Here is a 17,403-nt window from a genome sequence, read left to right on the forward strand (position 1 = left end):
TTGAGAAGTTAGGCATGTTGGGGTGGGGGGGTGAATTTACTATGTGCAGCCAGCTTTCTTCCTCTCAATTATGTCCCCTCAAGATGGATGTTCTCTACTACCTTTAAGAAAATAGAATGGTAAGGGAAATGCTAGCATCCTTAAAAAGTGCTGTAGTGGCTGTCTTCTCTGGCCTTCATATGAGTACAAGAGATGCTGCTGGAAAATGGACCCCCTGAAATCAGTGGGATCCTGGAATGGCAGAGGCTAGTAACAAATTAACCATCAGAGGCAAGATGGACAATGGTTATTATTGTAGGCACATTGGTCAAGGGATTCCTAAGACTGACCTGGATGTGCAGCTCATTGAGGTCTTATTTGATACCTGAATTTAAACAAAAAACAAAAACCAAGCCAAACAAAACACATTAGGTCTGATGAACGTAGGATTGATTTTAGGTCACTATACTGGAATCACCTAATCCCTATACCTTTATCACTTCACTAATCTAGAAGTCCTTGGATAAAGAGGAGGCAAAGTTACCTTCCTTTGTGGCAGGACTTTGTGGTAATATCACAAGTAGGTGCAGTTAATTTTTTTTCATAGCCTTCTCTAAAGAAAGGGACCTTTGGCTCTATGAGTGGAGCTGTACATGAGGGAAGAGAAAATACTCAAACCTTTCAGTGATTACTGGAACCTGAGCTAATTCCTGGTGACTCAGGATACTACTGTGTCCCCCCCACAGTCTGGGAGCTTATGGAAATCAGGTATGGAATAGAGCTTTGGCTTGAAACTATTTCACAGTAGACCTAGTGGGTCTATGAATTCATCCTGTGGTTATATCTTATTTCTTAGTGCATATTTGGGATAAATATGTTTAACAGCTGAGAGAATTTTCAAATTGGCATCCATATCCATGGATTAAGAGCTGTAATGGTAACACAAACAAAGGAAAAGTTAAGTGTAACCCCCTGGAGCTCTCTTTCCACCAAGATAATAAACCAAAAGCAGTCTCACATCCTGAATTACAGGGATTTTTAATGCCATATTAAAGATTTGAAAGGTTCAGGGGTGGAAAGGTTCAGGCTGCATTGAATTCTCTTGTTTTGTTTGTGTGAAAGATAGATAGATCCTGGAGAATGATGATGTATTACCATAACCTTCCACCACTCTAGTTGTATCTGGTGTTCCATTTGTGATCTTTTCACTAGAAACAGTCCTGGCACCTGGTGATTAACTATTAATCTATCAAATGCCTTAAAATGAATGAATGAATGAATGAATGAATGCATTCAAGCAAGCAAGCAAAGATCATCAGAAATAACCAGCATGTAGCATCACTGTTTTGCCACCATATGCCTCCATGGTTTGGTCAGTGTTTCAGCTCTGTGCCATAATTTAGTCTATAGGGATTTCATTCATCTCACCATCTCAAAGTATATCTGACTGGTCACTTATAATGATGACATAATACTGAATGACAGGACTTTAGGTAGAGAACTAGCAAGCACCCTAGATCCTTTGTAAAGACCCAGCTGATGGTAGTACATGAAGCCCACAAAATTTTTATGGATCTGACACATTAGTGACGTTTCTGAGGTGTCAGTGTCTAGGGATATGTTGGAATGTCCCTCCTGAAGTAGAGGATAAGCTACTGCATCTTATATCCCCTGATACCTAAAGGAAATACAGTAACTGGTGGATCTCTTTGAGTTTGGGATCAGGATATACTTCATTTAAGTGTACTGTTCCATCCCCATTACTGAGTAATCTGTAAAGCTACCCTTAGGTTGCTATGGACCTTTTGCAGGCCCTGGCAAGAGAATCACGGTGAGGGCCCCTTTTTGGCAAGCAAATATTCTGTCTTTGAAAAAGACTTCCGGCTTGTTGTTCTATCTGATAGAGAACAAATGCCCAAATACTGGATACCAGTGGCATGAGCTACCTATGCAGGAAATGCCTAGCAAGCAGCATTCCATCATCAAATAGAACTGGCTTAACGGGATTGGGCACAGTGCAGGTACTGAAAGCGCATGTATGTTGCACAAGCAAAATGCTCTTTCTGTATGATTCTCTCTATCACAGTCCCATACCCTTTGTTCCTAGTTAACATGGGTTCTGTACAATGTGTTGGCATTTGTCAGATTAATGGGCAGACTATGGTAGAATTTGCCTGTTGCCTTCTAGTATCTATTTTTTCCTTCCTTCTTCAGAAATAAAACCTTTTTGGTTTTTTAGGAGAACAGTTGTCACTTAACTAAGACTTCCTTTTGACTGGGCATGGCTTTGTGACTGGGTTTTGGCCAGTAATATATAAATGAAATTGTTCTTCCAGAGATTCTCCCTAAATAATCTGTGCCCTTCTCAGTTTGTGCTTGAAACATGTTTGGAGCTCTAACAGATATATTAAACCAGGAGAATGAGAGCCAAACCCTGTAGATAGTGGAGCAGTCAAGCTGAAGAAGGTAGATCCCTGAAACAATAGATCAGTCATTAATTCTGCACTTCCACTTCTAGACTTCTTTTATATGAAATGAAACAAACTTCTCCCATGTTTAAGCTGCTAATATTTTAGGTTTTCTGTTATATGCTGCTGAACCTACTCCAAATGGAGACACTGAATACCCAGACGTATATGGTGCCACTCTCTGAGATGGAATGGAGCAGGGGAAGATACAGGTTTTGTAGAAATGGTGGAAAATCCCATTTGGTCATGATTAAAATTTACTGTGTCTCTGGAAATGCTCAGTAAGGGATATAGATGGCATTAGGATCTTGGGAAAGATTCTGTGTCATCTAGTAGGAGAAGGCAATGTTTGTTTTTAGGAGAATGAAACCTCAGGGAAAACAGACAGCGTTATAACTTGTTTACTTCTTTTTTGTAGGATAGGAAGTTTGATTTTTTGAGAATTGAGCAGAAAACATAAGGCATGGATTATCTGTGCTGGTAGTTTTGCTCAAAGGTGGACTTTGAGTTGGAGATAGGGAGTTAGAGATGCAAAAGAATATGGATTTGTGAAGGGACAAATTTTGTAGGTAGAGGACATGTTTAAACTTCGGGGGTGGGAAGAAATTTAGTACCTGTATTCCTTTAAAGGCTTGGTTGATTTGAAAGGCACAGGTTGCTAGAGATTCTTTAAATCTCAGAGATTTCCTGCCTTCTCCTTTATTGAGTTAGATTAGGGAATCCATTGATAGGGACATATTGAATGAGTTATAATGAGAACTTTAGGTATATCATGCCTGGTTGCGTTGTGCAACAAGCAGGAATCTCTTGTTTAAGGAAGATGAACATGATGACCTTTGCTGTTGTTCAATCAATAACTTTTCCCCTAGTTTAAAAATAGCCTATTTAAAAATTCTTACACTAAAATGAAGTACATGTTACATAATAATCTTATCTTCAGTTGGAAGGAAACTTTAAAAACATAGTGAAAGTGATACAGCGAGTCATAGGAGAGCATTCTGTTTTAAATGTGTAATTTTCTTTTTATTCTAAAAGGATTGATATATTATGGATACTACCAACATATTAGTGTTTTTAAGTTGTTTCTAAGAAAGTGGTCTGAAATTTTCATGTGGGAATATTTTTTTCTGCTATATTATTAACAAGGGATAGATATACTGTAGTATCATGGTAATAATTTCTATAGTACTTTGAAAGACATAGATATGATTTATTATATTGCAGAAATTCCAGAAAACCCCAGCTGCTTTTTTTCTTCCTCCCTTCCCCTTTCCCCCCACCTAAATTTTTTCTGTCCTACTACTTCTACCCCTCCTTTGTAAAGTTGCTGATTTCTCAGTGTTACACAATCAGCATGTTTTTGTGATAATTAGTTTGATTTAAGGTAACTTTTACCAGTCTAGACAGAGATCTGTTTTTCTACATTATACAAAATAACAGTGTTTAGGCAGTGGCCTGGAGTTCTTTGCCAGCAGATGCGTTGTGGAGGCTTAGTGTAAATTCATGTAGTTTAAATGAGTATAGTTTTCCTAGCAAGGTAATCTATCTGGGGATTTTTGTCTACTCCGTAGGTTGGCAACCATAGTTTTGTTCCCCCTAGTGGTAAATATGTGTATTTAATATTTTGTGGTGTTTACCATGCATAGAATTTTAGAGCAAGAAGGGACTTCAAATCACTTTATCGGTGAGAGACTGAGATTCAAGAGAAGTTAGAGGATGTGCATAAGGTTATTAGTTAGAGATAGAGCTAAGACAAGCCTGAGATCTCCTGAATACCAATGTAGTGTTCTTTTTAAAATAAGACTCATGAAATGTTAAAAGAAATAAATAAAATAAAATAAAATAAAATAAAATAAAATAAGACTCATGGTGTGTGTATATATCTTTGAAGACTCTCTTAGATTAGTTTGAAGATATTTACTGTGGGAAGATATTTATATTTTGGATTATTTCTATTTATTCATAATTACTGTCGATGTCTTTAATGTAGTAGTCTTTTGAGAAAGAAAAAGATCCTTGGAAGAGTGACTGAGATAGGAAGGGAAATGGAAATCATATTTACCTTTGAGAAGGCACAGCAGTTGTCTTTAAGTAGTTGAGGGATTACTTGTGGGAGAGGATTGAGCTTATTTTTTAGCTTGTTACATTGAGTGAAGCAAATATTACTGAATCTCTGGGCTTGCCCCAGGATGGTCTAGTTTCTTTCAGTAGAATAAATGGAATAGGAGGGGATCAGGGCCCTAGAACTAGACTTACCTATAAGGTCATACCCAGATTGAGTTCTGTGCTAAAGGAAACTTTAATTCTGGCAGCTCCTATCCATCTGCCCTGGCACAGTGTAGCAACTAAAGACTGCAAGTCAGGAAAGCAGTCATCTTCAAGAATAGAGAAGTTTTAAATGATCCCAGAAGTTGTTGGACTAAGTCTAAAGGATGGAGGATATTGCCCTGGAAGGAGGTTTAGAGCCAGCTGACATCAGGACACCAGCCATTGGTTGAAAACCATTTGAGTACTGGATTTAGGATGACTCGGATTCACATTTGTGTTCTTCCACTTATTTATACAATGTGACTTTGGGAACATTACCTGGTATGTAAATTCATTTCTTTATGTGTAAACTGGAGATTAGTATTTTTATTTCATAGCTTGTTACAATTAACTGCCTTATGTGTAGTAACTGTACTATAAATATTGGTTGGATCCGATCTGAGAGTGACTGACTTGAGCAAAAACAAAACACCAGTCCTAGGGAGATTTGGATTCTGAGCATATATTTCAATATATGGAAGAACTTTCTAATAATTTAAGAAGTAGTAATTTCATTTTTACTTAGAGATGTTCAGGCAGAGGATGAACAACTGTTTGGGGATATTGTGGAAGATAGTTAAACATTGAATTGAATTGTTATACTTTTATTTAATCATCAGATATGATATATAAAACATGAGAAGAACAATAGTTTATTCTATGTACTTATGTTTTGTTCTGCCCATTGTTCTTCCTTCCTGATGCTCCAGTACTGCTTCCTTTATCCTTTCCTTTCTGTTTGAACAATTTCCTTTACCTGATCTTTAAGAATAGGTCTGCTAGTGATGATTTCTTTTAGTTTTTTTAGTTTTTCTTCATCTGAGAACATCTGGATTTCTCCTTCATTCCTAAAGGATAGTTTTGCTGGAAATAGAATTTATAGTTAACAGTTCTTTATTTCAGCACTTGAAAAATATTGTACCACTTCCTTTTGACCTCCATGGTTTCTGATGTAAAATTTGCAGTCATTTGAATTGATGTTATCCTATAGGCAATATATTGTTTTTCTCTTGCTTCTTTCCAGATTTTTTTCTTTTTAGTTTTCAGAAGTCTAATAATCTTCTTGGTGTAAATTTCTTTGAATTTATCCCATTTGCAGTTCACTCAACTTCTTGAATTTTTTGTGTGTTTTGCCAAATTTGGAAGTGTTTCATCCATTGCTATCTCTGAGCACTCTTTCAGTCCACTCCCTCTTCTTCTAGTAGTCTAGTGATATGAGTATTAGATATTTTGATATGGTTCCATGGGTCCCCAAAGCTCTTTTTTTTAAAATATTTTTATTTTCTCTCAGTTGTTCAGATTGGGTAAATTCTATTGATCTGTCCCAAAGTTCGCTAGTTCTATCCTTTGACTTCTCTATTCTACCATTGAACCCATCTACTGAGATTTTTATTTTGGTTATTTTATTTTTAGTTTTATAATTTCCATTTGGTTTATAACTTCTGTTTCTTTGCTGATATTTTCTATTTTTTCATTTGTTTCAAAAGAATTTGGGGTTGATTATTGATGAATTTTTATGACAACTGCTTTAAAATCCTTGTCATATATTCTAACAACTGATCCATGTTTGTGATGGCATCAGTTGATTGTCTTACCAGGTTTTTATTTTCCAGGTTCTTGGTATGATGGGTGATTTTAAATTATATCCTGGATATTTTGGCTGCTGAGTTAGTTCTTCTGTTTGGATTTAGCACATAGACCATGGTCTAATTTTGTGAGCTGCTGTTCCAGTGGCAGTCGAATTGTCAGGCTTTTGCAGTGTTATTTTGGTCTTGGTTTATCTAGTCCTCCCCCTGGTTCATGCTAGTGCTGTCTGAGATGGCAGATGTTCCCCAGGCTAGGGTGTCTGATGTCCTTTGGTAGGGACAGGCAATCTCAGACCCACAGGGCCTAAAATGTTGAGTTGGTAGTTTTTTTTTTTTCCTTCAGTATTTTAAAGATGTGACTCCATTGTTTTCTGACTTGTATTGCTTATAACAAGAAGTCTGCTGTCATTCTTTCTTTTGTACTCTTCCTAACATGTCTCTTTTCTGTTTCAAAGATTTTCTCTTTATTAAGATGTATTATATTTTTATAAGATTTAAAAAATCTTTTAAAGTAATTTGACTGTGATGTCCCTTGGTGTAATTTTTCCTGTTTTGAGGGGTTTGGGGTTTTTTTTGTGCTTGTTGATCATTGGGTTTATAGTTTCTGTCAAATTTGGAAAAATGAAATTTCATCAAATTTTATTACTTATTACTTCAGCTATTTTTTGTGGCTCCCCCCCTCCCCTGGGGACTTCTGTTACATACATATTAGGCCAGTAGAAGCTGTCCCACAGCACACTGATGCTCTGTTCATTTTCTTCCTGTCTGTTTGTCTCTCTTGCTTTCATATTGGAGAGTTTCTATTTCTATAATTTCAAGTTTATTAATCTTTTTTTCTGTAGTGTGTAATTCATAAATTTTATCCAGTGTATTTTTCATGTCTGTATTCCTGAAAATATGGAACAAAGTTATAATAACTTTGAATATCCTTATCTCCTAATTTCATTATCTGTCAATTTAGAGTGTTTCAGTTGATTGATTTTTCACCTCATTATGGCTCATACTTGTCTGTTTCTTTTCACCCCTGGTGGTTTTTACTTTGATGTTAGACATTGTGCATTTTACTCTGTTGAGTGCTGGATATTTTGATTTTTCTATAAGTATTCTTAAACTTTGTTCTGGGATGTAACTAAAGCACTTGGAAATAGCTTGATCTTTTCAAGGCTTGTTAGGTGGGCCCACAGCAGCATTTAGTCTAGGGATGACTTTTTGACACTACTGAGGTAATACTCTTCTGAATTCTCTACTTGAAGCATTGAGAATCATGGCAGTTTTTGTTTCTTTGCTTGTTTTGTTTTTCTGTTCTTTGCATCCACTGCCCCCCCCCCCCCCCCCCCGATTGGCTGTTGGAAACACAAACTGTTCCTGGCCTTGTGTGAGCTCTGGGAATCATTCTCTCTGTTCCTTTCATGTGATTTATTCTTTGTCCTCAGGTGGTTTTCTCATACTCAAATACAAATCAGTACTCAGCTGAAGACTCAGGTAGATCCTCTGCAGATCTCTAAACTTCTCTTTTCCTATGAATCTCACTTCTCTTTGGTACTCTGCCCTGTGAACTCTAAGATCCTTGGCTTTTCTGTACCCTCAACTCTATTGCTTCAGCTCAGGGAAGCTGTTGGACTTCACTTGGATTCCCCTTTCCTGTCCTGCAGTTTGGAAACTCTTACCAGGAAGTAAGCTGGGGCAATAGTAGGGCTCACTTAATTTGTTTACTTTCTCTTGTGGTTCACTGTCATCTGCTGCCTCATGTTAGTGTTCGAAAACTATTGTTTCATGTATTTTGTCTGCTTTCTCAGTTGTTGCAGGTTAGAGGGTAAATTCAATCCTCATCACTCCCATTTTGCGTAAGGTGGGAGTCCCTAAAGTAATTGTTTTGGAATATTTTATTCTGTAGCCAGTGGGAGAACCATTTAATAGTTTTGATCAAGGGAGTTAGCAAGGTGAACTTTGACTTTGCAGAGCTTATTTCCATACTGCTGGAAGCTTGAGCATGTTGGAGTGAAGGGAGATGATGAGGCTGTTGCTGTCATCTAGGTATAAGACGATGAGTTTATGAGTTTGAACTATTGAAGTGATTTTGAATGATACTGAGGTAGGACACATTTGATAGATATTTAGAGATATAGACTTGATAAGACTTTCTTTTTTTAAATATTGATATACAACTATATAGTTTTTACAACATTTCAGGCTGCAAACAGTTTTTCATTCATTGCTGTTAAAGAAGGCATTTTTATTCAGTAAGAAGATGCAATCTGAGGAACTATTAAAAAGTTAAATCATATATTTAGTTTTATTTTCAATTTGTACTCTTTTTTCTCTTTTCCTAAATCTTGACATTTAATCTCTCAATCACTGGCCTTATACACTAACATAAATTATGAATTTCATAGAAACTAAGGTTGTGTAACTGTCGTTGACTTACTATTTTTAATAATATACCTTGTTTTCTCTGTATTCTGTTCAATTTTTAAATGCATTCTTTTTCACTTCTTTAAAAGCCTGTAGGCTTTTTTGGCTGAATTTAACTCCAGAAAAAAATAGTTTGTGTGTTCTAAATAAGCCTTCTAAATAATAGGAGATTATACTGGAAAATCGGAAAATCATATTGCATTCCTATCTAAATTTTTGAATAACCACAGAAAGGCTTGTTTCAGACTTCTTTGATTAAATGCTAAATGGATCAAATATGAAAGCCTTTTGTGGAATGATTTCCTGCATGCTTTCTTTTCAGTGACTGAACAATTTTTATTTTCCTTATCCTTTGAAAGTTGGTCTTTACTGGCACAATTAGAATTCCTTGTTTTGGTGAGCTTTGATTTTTCTGATTATTTTAGCTTTATAGCATAAGTCTTCTGGTGAACAAAAAAAATTTTTAAAAATTATCATTTGCTAAAAAGCAGATTTTATAAATCAAAGATGGGAAGCTTGGGACCTCAAGTTGAATATGATCCTCATCTTAATTTTACCTGTGAACAGGTAAATCAGATTACTGTTGATCAGCTTCTACCCTGTTAAGATGTGTAGATCAATAATATGTTCCTGAGAGGTCAGAAGTTCTGATTTTCTAGCATTGTGCTTTTCCTTTAGTTGTTTCTCCTGAGGATGATATTCTCATTGAAGGAGAGGTGCTAGTCACAGTGCTGAAATTGCAAGCAGATTGTTTTGGGGGTAGAATGGAAATAATGAAAGACTGGTGCCAGTGTCAGTAATGTATATATAGCATGTCTTGACCAAGACTTTTCCCTTGTGGAAATTTTAACTCAAGTTGGGAAAATAAATTTTAATCAGACTTATGCTAATGTTGATGAAGTTTTTTTTGGAAAATATTTTCTGGAGGAACTTCTTGGATGATTTTTTTAATATAACATAAATAATTTCCACTTTTTCATTTTTATTTTTATTTTACTGAAATAGTTTTTGAGACTTTGTCAACACCCATCAAACTGTTAAAATGGTCACATTTTATGATATGTGTGCCCTCACTTAAAAAGAATTTGACTAATATAAATACAGTGGGTAAGAGACATAGGGTCCAAAACATGTATGTGCTAGGCTAAACTAAAGAAATTTAACACTTATAACTTGAGTCTGAAATGCTTTTTGTACAGGTACAGGATAGCATCAAAACATGTTTAAAAATGTACATGTCTCATTCAGAAGAGTCTTGTGGTCACCAGAAGACCTAATACAACACCAGGCTTGTTAATAGCAGCTATTTAGAACTGTTCACTTCGACCAGCTCAGTAACCTCAAGTACTGTGTTCAGCTCTGAGTACTACTCAGGCAAATTGGCACACACTTATTCTGTTACAGTCATCATGGGCATCATCATCACCAACACTTATATTGCATTTACCATGTGCCAAGTGCTTGTTGAAACACTTTACATGTATATTAACTCATATTTTTCCTAACAAGAGCTCTTAAGAGGTAGGTAATAGTATCTCTGTTTTATGTGTGGGAAAAAATGAAGCACAAAGAAGTAATGCAATTTTCACAGTGTCACGTAGTAAGTAAATGACAGAACTGGACTAGAATTCAGGTAGTGTAGATCTCCACTTTATGTTCTTAACCTTGTAAAAAGAAATCATGCTGAGATCCATGGGACAAATTTTTTTTTAATTAAATATTGAAAATATTTAAGTTGAAAAAGAAAAGATCAGAGGAGTCATGGAGGAAGAGGTACAGAATAAGATTTTTGTTAGTTATTTTCAAATATTGAAGGGCTATCATGTAGAAACGGGACTGAATATAACCTGTATAGTCCCAAGAAGGAGGACTGTGACAAACAGTAGATATTATAACAAATTTTTTTCTAGTTTTTCTTTCATGCCAACCAAATCAAATACCTACTAATGTAATGAAATATTTGTTACCAAATATTTTAGTTTTTTAGGGCTGCTGTGACAGAGTACTAAAACTTGAGTAGCTTAAAACAACAGAAATTTATTTTTCACAGTTCTAGAGGTTAGAAGACCAAAATCAGGGTGTCGGCAAGGTTGGTTCTTTCTGGAGGGTTCTGAGGGAGAGTGTGGTCCATGCCTCTCTCCTAGGTTTGGTAGTTGCACTCAGTCTTTGGCATTCTCTGACTTGGAGCTGTAACACTCCAGTCTCTGCTTTTGTCTTCACATGGAGGTTTCCCTGTGTTTCTGTCTGTGTCTCTGTTTTCTCTTCCTCCAGAGTACCGGCCGTTGGATTAGGGCCTACCCTAATCTAGTGTGACCTTATCTTAACTAATTATATCTTCTAAGATTGTATTTCCAAATAAAGTTTCATTGTGAGATAGACATGAACCTTTGGGGTATACTATCAACCTAGTATACTTTATAACTAAATATATTTCCTATCTTCTGGGGCTTAGAAAGAGTTTAAAATTACTCAAATTAATTTAAAGATACCTATCTTTTTATTAAAACCCAAAATGTATGTATAGAGAGAGCCAGAGAAGGAAGAGAGAAATAGTTATTATCCTTAAATTTTAACAGAGACAGTCGTTTTCTCAGTTCGTATTTACATAATACATTTAGTGCTTTAAAAAATAATTTGATAGATTGGTGTTAATACTGCACGTCATAATTAAAGTTTCCCTTTGTCAGTTGCTCAGAAAGATCTATGATAACCATCCAGAGGTAGAACAGGCTGCCTTGAGATACGACACATTTCAATCAATATCTTTTAAGCACAGACAAGAACATGCTCAAATAAAGAGAAAACTATTACAGGAGGAAAGTGTACATTATATATGCATTATGCTAGAGCTCTTTCATCCTTCCATAGATGATAATAGATTCCATTTTGACTGTAGGCAAAATTTAAAGAAGATGGATTTCTCCCAGATTGTCTTAACTCTCTGGTAGCAGAAGTATTTACTCATTTAAACACCACTGCAATAAGAATAAAAAAAATTTCCATCACTTAAAAAAATTCCTTTGTGCCTCTTTTATTCAAGTGGGTCCCTAATATCCATCCCTAGCCCTATGTAACCACTAATCTGCTATCTATTACTATAGGTAAGATTTGTCTTTTTTGCAACTTGATAGGAATGGAATCCTGTAGTATGTACTCATTTGTGTTTTGCTTCTTTTGATCTGCATAATTATTTTGAGATTTATCCGTGTTGTTGCATATATCAGCAGTTTTTTACTTTTTAGTGTTGAATTATATTCCACTATATGGATACACCACAATTTATTTATTCATCTACCTATTAATGGCCCTAAGCATTTCATGATTTTTGATGCTATGGCATATAGTTTTAAAATTTTTAGTTTTTATTGTTAGTATATAGAAATATACTACTATATAGAAATATAATCAGTTTTTTGTATCGACCCTTTGAAGTCTTGCTAAACTCATTTATTAGTTCTAGTAGCTTTAAAAAATTTCTTAGGATTTTCTATGGGTTATTTTCAAATAAAGACAATATTACTTATGCTTTTCCCATTTGTATACCTTCTATGTCTTTTTCTTATTTTATTGTACTGATTTGCATTTCCAGTACAATGTTGAATATAAATCATTGTAGTGGACATCCTTTTTCTGTGTCTTAATAGAAAAGCATTTACGTTTGTATCCAGTAAGTATGATGTTAGCCATAGGCTTTTTATAAATGCTTACCATGATAAAATCATATTGAGGATGTTTTGTTATTTGCTGAGTGTTTTTTTTTTTAATCATAAATGGGTATTGAATGTTGTCAGATGTTTTTCTGCATCTGTTGAGACAGCCACATGGATTTTCTTTTATTGTCTACTTTATTTATTGATTCTAATGACAGTAGCACATTGTCTTGATTTCTGTAGCTTTAATTGTAAATCTTTAAGTCAGGTAGCATATGTTCTTTTCCTCTCAAATTTTATTCTACTCCCTGCAGTTTTTCCTAAACTGCTCCAGCAATTTTAGACCTTGCTGTGGAAATGTTGTTCTTGCCCTTCCATTTTGAGCTGCTGCTCTCAAGTTGGCCATTCTACTTTCCAGTGAATACATGTTGGCTATTTTAGGGTCCTCCTGTTCTCAAACCATTATCATTGTTTCTTTCTTAATCCTGCACAGATGCTGATATTTTGCAGGTTTTATGGATGTTAGAGGTTTTTCTCCAATTGGAGTATTTTGAGGGTATCTTTTCACCTAGTTTTCTTATAAATATTGTCCATGAGTATTTGGTTGTATTACCTTTAAAAAAATAGTAAAAAATGCATAAAATAAAATTGATAATCTTAAAGATTTTAAAATATACAGTATAGCAGTATTAACTAATATGTAACATATATATGTGCACATTGTTTTGCAACAGATCCCTAGAACTTTTTCATCTTGCAAAACTGAAACTCTATACCCATTGAACAAAACCTCTTTCCTCTCTTCCCTAGCCCCTGTCAACCACCATTCTACTTTCTGTTTCTAAAAGTATGGCTACGTTACGTTTGTCATATAAGAGGGATCTTGAAGTATTTGGCTTATTTCACTTAGCATAATGTCCTCAAAATTCATCCATGTTGTAGCATATGACAAGATTTCTTTATTTTTTAAGGCTAAATAATATTCCATGTATGTATGTACTACATTTTCTTTATCCATTCGTCTGTTAATAGACGTTTTGGTTGCTTCTACCTCTTGGCTGTTGTGAATAATGCTGCAGTGGACATGGGTGTGCAAATATCTCTTTGAGATTCTGTTTTCAATTCTTACATACCCAGAAGTGGGATTGTTGGATTATATGGTCATTCTATTTTTTATTTTTTGAGGAACCTCCATACTGTTTTCTATAATGGCAGAACTATTTTACATCCAAGACAACAGCACACGAGAGTTCCAATTTCTTTGCATCCTCACTAACACTTGTTTTCTGGAATTTTAATAGTGGCCATCCTAACCTGTGTGAGGTAGTATCTCCTTGTGGTTTTGCCTTGCATTTCCCTAATGCTTAGTAATGTTGAGCATCTCATCATATACTTGCTGGCCATTTGTATGTCTTCTTTGCAGAAATGTTTATGTAAGTCCTTTGCCATTTTTTTTTTTTCAGAGAGAATAGCAACTGGGGTGCATTTATTTCCTCCTGGGCCTGGCAGGCTGGGAGCAGAATACAGACAAAGGCACTGGGGCATGTGGGCCTGTTAATGGCCTGGAGTTCGACTGCCTGGGTGGTAACTGAATGGGCGTAGGGACTGGAGTGATACTTCCAGAATTGAGAGAAGGGCCCTTGGGGTGTGAAAGCAACACAAGTTTTGGGCTTGGCACAGGTGCAAGAGAGGGGTTACAGAGTGGGTGTGAGATGGGTGTGTTGGGGCAGGGCGTGTTGGGGCATGTTGGGCTCTGGCTTTTGACTGAGAGCCAGGTACTGAGGGCTCAGAGAACAGAAAGGCCTGTGGGTCAGCGGGGCCTGTGAAGATGTGACTGCAGACAGGATCAGCCCTGGAAGAGACTGAAGAGTCCAAGGTGAATCCTACAGTGAGGTGATGAGGAGGCAGGTCTGGGGCTCCCCTTCAGGAATACATGGTCAGCTGCAGCCACTCCTGGATGTTCACCTGGATTTGTCCAGTACCATCTTTGTCAAGAGATTTGAAGGCACGGAACATGGCATCCACTCTGACCAGGCAGCTGATGAAATTGTCAAAATCCATGTTCCCTCCCTCCTCTAAGTAGCATCGGATGATCATATTGTAGAGATGCTCATTCAGAGGGAACCCTGCTGCCTCAAAGGCTCCTGGGAGTTCACTGCTGCCAATGGTCCCTGAACAGTCAACGTCAAACTGTTTGTATATGGACTGCCACTTTCTGATGTTGTTCCACAACTACTTGAATTCCTTGAAAGCCAGCTTGCCAGTTGTGTCACTGTCCATCACGGCCACCATGCTGCGACATGTGTCAATGCCAAAACCATCTGTCTTCAGATCAGGATGTCAGGTCACGACTTTGTTGAGAATGTTCATGACTTTTGTGGCACTGACCTCCATGGCATCTCCAGCCAGCTGGGCAAAGAGCCTCCCAAACTGCCGGACCTTCTCCTTCTCATTGGCCCCGATGTTGGAGTAATGGGTGCGAGGGGGCGGGGACTCTGGGTTGTACTGCGCAGCCGCCTCACTGCTCCCTCCGTCTCATCAGTCCTCGCCTGTCCCTACCCTTGCTGCCCTGGTTGTGCCCCCACGGTAGGATCCTCTTTTGCCAGGGCACACCTACCCAATGGCAGACTCAAAAGACCTAGCCCCTCCGAGGGCTTGCTTCATAGAAGCTTGGCCGCAACCTTCCCTCAGCTTCACCCTTCTCAGGTCCCACCTGTCTAGGAACCTACTTCATCTCCATGACTTCTGAACAGTTGTTTTGTCCCAACATCCCACCCCAGCTCCAATAGTTCTCACCCCTTCAAAGGACCACACTCTATGCTGTACACCAGAAATTAACACAACACTGTAAACCGACTATACTGCCATTAAAAAAAAAGATCACATTCAGTGGCCAAGATTAATTAGGCCTTTATGGATCACATGCCATACCTCCACCTGGACATTATTCTATTTTAGTCCAGCCGATTCCCAGCCATGCTCTGCTCCTTCAAGTCCATTCCCTTGTCTCATTAGGCCTAGACCTCTTCTAGATATACCTTCTCATTAACCCATCTACGGGCCATGCCACGCCCATAAGGAAAGCCTTGCCCCCATTAATTGATACTTAGCATCATTGGCTCTGCCCCCTTAACGTTTGTCTCAGGTTAGGGGAAGTTAGCCACGCCAGACCCATTAAGCCCCACCTCCCAAAACCCCGCCGGGTCCCATCAGATTGTGTCCCCTCAACAGTCAGACTGAGTCCATGTCAAGCCCCGCCCCCATGAACTCATTAGGGCCAGCCCCCTCAAGGCCGGCCTCCTAGCCCAGTCCCCGCCCAGCCTAAATAAGGCTCCTGGTCAGTGTCCAGGTTACCCCATTCTACTCTTGCTGGACAAGCCTCCTCCTCCAGGCCTCACCCCTCCCTTTGCCTATTTTTTAATTGGATTTTTATTGTTGTTATTGTTGAGTTGTTGGGATTCTTTATATATTCTGGATATTAACTCTTTATTAGATACATGATTTGCAAATATTTTCGCCCATTCTGCAGGTTGCATTTTACTGTGTTGATTTTTTTCTTTGCTGTGCAGAAGTTTTTAGGTTTGATACAGTCCCATTTGTCTTATTATTGCTTTTATTGCCTGTGTTCTTTATGTTGTATCCAAGAAGTAATTGCCAAATTCCATGTCATGAAGCTTTTCTCCTTTGTTTTCTTCTAGGAATTTTGTAGTTTTAGGTCTTAGGTTTAGGTCTTTAATCCATTTTGAATTAATTTTTGTAAGTGGTGTAAGTAAGGGTCCAACTTTATTTTTTTGCAGGTGGATATCCAGTTTTCCCAGCACCATTTGTTAAGAAACTATCCTTTCCTCACTGCGTAGCCTTGGCACTTTTCTTAAAGATCATTTGACCACATACATCAGAGTTTATTACTGGGCTTTCTATTGTGTTACATTAGTCTTTATGCCAGTTCAATTGTGCTATCTTAAAGCAGTCTGTTTTTTATATGGGAATTCAGGAAGATTGACGAGCTATGTTTCTGTTACCTCCATCTCCATCTTCTCTGATTTTTTATTTTTTTACATATTTGAAGAGGATGTCTTCTGTTTTCAACTATGTAATTAATAAAATTGTTGTTTGGACAGTATAAAACAAATGTCAGCTAAAGGCTATCCTTTAGGTTGCCATTGATTCCTTAATGGGCTTTGGATACCTCACGTATATTAAGGTATTAACATTGGGCACTCCGTTAAATTATAATTCTTCACGTAAAAGAGTAAGCCTTAAATTGACCTTATTTTTCTTGTCTCTAGCCTGTCTTTTGTGGCAGATACTGTGTTGTTGGGTATGTAATCTCATTCTCAGTGGCAGCCTTGTGTGATGGGAATTATATTAACTGTATTTTGAGGTTGAGAAAACTGAGATTTAGAGAGATTAAGTGAATTTTTCAAGTTCACAAGACTATGAAATAGCAGAGCCTGGATTTGAACCTAATTCTGACTAACCTCCAAGCCTGGGTTCTTTCCACTATACTAATCAGAGGTCAGATACACTATGTCTGCCATGTTTCTTTATCAGAACTCTTCCTTCCTCTATAAGGACAAATCTATGTCCATTCTGTTCTTGTCCTCCTTAGGAGAGATGAGGATCAGTTAGGAACCAAGGGATAGGCAATATTTGATGAAAATGGGAGGGCAGTTTTAATGACGTATTGTTCTATATTGTCTGTTCTTTTACTTGTAAAATTATTTCAAAGGTCAGTGATAAAGGTTACTATTTCATTTGTACAATATTCCTATTTAAAAGTTTCTGTTAGTACCCTTCATTAAAATTTTTTATTTTGGCTTTTCACCATTTTTTCCCAACTATTTATTGAGGTAAAATTCACAAATAAGATTGTAAAGTATTTAAAGAACACATCATGGTGATTTGGTATACGTATGCATTGTGAAAGGATTCCACCCATCTAGTAATGAATACATTCATCACCTCACGTATTTATCTTTTTTTAAAAGTGAAAACAAG

General features: G+C 37.0%; 1 protein-coding gene and 1 pseudogene across 2 annotated transcripts in view; one reads left to right on the top strand and one right to left on the bottom strand.

The window, feature by feature from the left end:
- Nucleotides 1-17,403, top strand: part of SBF2 (SET binding factor 2) — a 382,774-nt gene that overhangs the window by 42,436 nt on the left and 322,935 nt on the right. The window lies entirely within an intron of this gene.
- On the bottom strand, nt 14,228-14,796 carry LOC105086632 (calpain small subunit 1-like; annotated as a pseudogene).

The sequence above is a fragment of the Camelus dromedarius genome, chromosome 12, assembly GCF_036321535.1.
Source record: "Camelus dromedarius isolate mCamDro1 chromosome 12, mCamDro1.pat, whole genome shotgun sequence".
In the NCBI taxonomy this organism is placed as follows: Eukaryota; Metazoa; Chordata; class Mammalia; order Artiodactyla; family Camelidae; genus Camelus; species Camelus dromedarius.